Genomic DNA, 2871 nt, shown 5'->3' with positions numbered 1-2871 from the left:
TTCAGGTGCGACGCCGCTACGCTGAAACTAACGCCCGGCCGCCACTACCAATACCGCTACCGCCATCCACATCCCACGCCGCCGCTGCTTCACCAACTTCCGATTAGCCTGTAGCGCCTATCATGTCTTGGATGAATAGATCATGCATTTCCTGAAAACGCTTCCTTCATTGTATGACACATGTCTGTTAGAATCACTGGCATACTTCATATAACTACGTCTATAAACGTTTCAACTACAATGCGTTGTTAGTTCAGTCAGAATTTACCATAACAATGAATGATTTTTGCAAGCTCAAACAATAATTTCCTTGTCGAAATTAAACGTACGAAGAAGAGGAAGAGAAGAAAGAAAAGAGAGAGGGGACAGAAGAATAGCAGGAAGGAAATAGATGTAATTTTGACAGACAGGGAGAATGACAGCGCGTTATTTTCTTCCATGACAGTTCCGTCTCAGTGATGCGAGAAATTTGCAAGACTTTATGGCCATTTAGAGTTGAATAACTCAGGATATTGAAACTCTTTCTTCAGGCCATGTCTTTTTTTCCTCTTTCACCCATTTTCCACTCTTCCTCGCTCTCCTTTCTTTGCGCATCCTGTTGTTAAGGAGTCTCAAGATCCGGTTCTCCCCCCTCCGTTCTCATCACCTCCTTTAATACCTTCCTTATAAAGGTCCTACTTCCTGCGACCCACTTGTTAGGGATCGGAAATGACCTGTTTCGACCTGCCTGCGAGACGCGTCTGATGTCTCGGTTTGATTTCGATGGACAGGTTGTTACTTTTGAATCTTATTTTACCCTTCCTTACCCATCATGACTCATCTTGTGAATATTATAAGACCATATAATTCCGCTTTAAGTAATCATAAAACCAACTCGCTCACCATGCATCAAATATTTTTATCAAATAAAGAAACAACGAGACCACAAATTACAGCATCGGAGCACTTCCGACCCTTGCCACCATTCTATAAGGATGAAATTCCAAATCCTTAACGGCGGATTTTGGTCCTTGAAGAAACGGGGGGATTAACGGAAGTAAGGGGTGTTGCGTGGCGTAACAGGGAGGCTCCCAGACACCCCCGCCCCCGGGAGCATAGGCTTTACTAAAGCTCTTTCCGCTACATGATTTCAGAGACAGCATTAAGGTGTTAGTATGGAAAACCTCGCGCGTCTCTTCACCTCACGCAAAGCCTCTGTTTGTTGTGTTTTCTAACGTTATTTCTCTTTCTCTTTTACTTTTTCGTGGGTGGAAGAAAGCTTTGATATCGAGTTGTCAAAAGTTCTTGATATTTATTAGTAGCGTATTTGATTTGTTAACATCTGATTAGAGGACAAATTCAGTTATAATATTTTAACTCCTTCTGTAGGTAACCGGACTCTCCTAAAGAATGGGGCCCTTTGATACTATCAAGAGCTATGCAAAGATGTAAACACAATTAAGTATCACACCCGCCTCAATGAATCACGTTAAAAAGAGACTTAGAGGATATTACGTTATATGATTTTAAAATTCTGTGACTGTTTCTCAAAGACAAGCCTTTGTATATTAGGATCTTAGGAATTAAGTAACATCAAATTATAATATAACACATATATATGCACAAGTCTTATGCACTTCGAGTATATTAGGTTTGCAAGATGTTTCAAATAAAATCCTGGATGTTTCAAACGAGACAAGACGTTTGTAGGTTTTGCTCCTTCTACGGGGTGCTAAGTGACGACTCAACTTTATTACGTTCAACTATATATAAACAAATTTTCTTTCATGTTTTCATTTTTATTAGTTCTTTTATTTCAGTTGATGCTATTGAAAACCAAAACTAATGATTTGTTTCGCCAAGGGATTACGAGCGTAAATTAACAAATGCATATTAAACTTTCCCATATTAAACTCCTAACTCTAGCTATACTTGTAGCCCTAGATTCCGCACGTAGTCTTTACATGATATTAGTACTTCGTCATATGTTAATGACAAACACTCAATGCGGTTTACCAGTGGAACCGCTTAAGAGTTAATTACCCTTTGGTTCGGTGATTCGTTCTCTTAATGAGGTAATTAGCCACAGTAGGTCAGTGGGGAGGAAGGAGGTAATTGAGGCGGTCAATTTATGCATAGATTTAAAGGTCCGAACTCGGTATTTAACGATTTAATTAATATTTTAAATGCTAGGTGCTGTTGATTGCCAATATAATCATAGTATCTGTTCTTATAATATGTATTTTTGAAGAATATGTGATAGATTATCATATTCGTAACTTTATATCGCGAGACATATTTGGAATAGATCTCGTTATCTTTACGTGTGACGGAAGACAATTAATACGCAAAAAATACCAACTGAAGCAATATTTGACTGTAGTAAAATCCTGCGAGTTGATCTACATCCTCGTCATACTAGTGTATCCTCTCCTTTTTGTATATACTTGCTCTTTGTTAGCTGTAATCACATCCATTAACACACGTTATTACTATTTCTTACCGCGATTTTTTTTTTGTCCGCCTTTCTTCCTACGCTGAGATTTAAAATAAAAAAGTTGACAAAAACCAGATGCTCCTTTTTTCCGAACCGCAGACACGCCATCTTGGTTATGGACGAAGGACCCGGGATGACGGGTTATCAGTTCAGGCGACGGGATACGCGATGGAAGTTGCTTAAAAATCACAACAGGTGCAGTAAGGTTGCGTGGAAGACGTTGAGCTGATGTGCTGGGATGTTAATAAGATTTGCCGATAGGAGGGAGACAGGGTGGATGAATACACGCAGGAATAATGAGGAAATGGGAGTGAAGAAGCTGCATCAGCATTGTTGTGTATCTGTGTTGGAAAGACGCAACGTCATCGTGCTTTCTCATGACTTGCTTAAGTATG

At 39.6% G+C, this 2871-nt stretch overlaps 1 protein-coding gene across 1 annotated transcript in view; it reads left to right on the top strand.

Moving 5' to 3' along the window:
* LOC119586365 (protein bark beetle-like) overlaps window positions 1-2871 on the top strand; it is a gene marked incomplete in the record, with an annotated part of 82897 nt that overhangs the window by 33262 nt on the left and 46764 nt on the right.

Source organism: Penaeus monodon, chromosome 21 (assembly GCF_015228065.2).
Source record: "Penaeus monodon isolate SGIC_2016 chromosome 21, NSTDA_Pmon_1, whole genome shotgun sequence".
Lineage (NCBI taxonomy): Eukaryota > Metazoa > Arthropoda > Malacostraca > Decapoda > Penaeidae > Penaeus > Penaeus monodon.
Note: the sequence above shows the minus strand (reverse complement) of the source record. Positions and strands in the feature narration are given on the sequence as shown.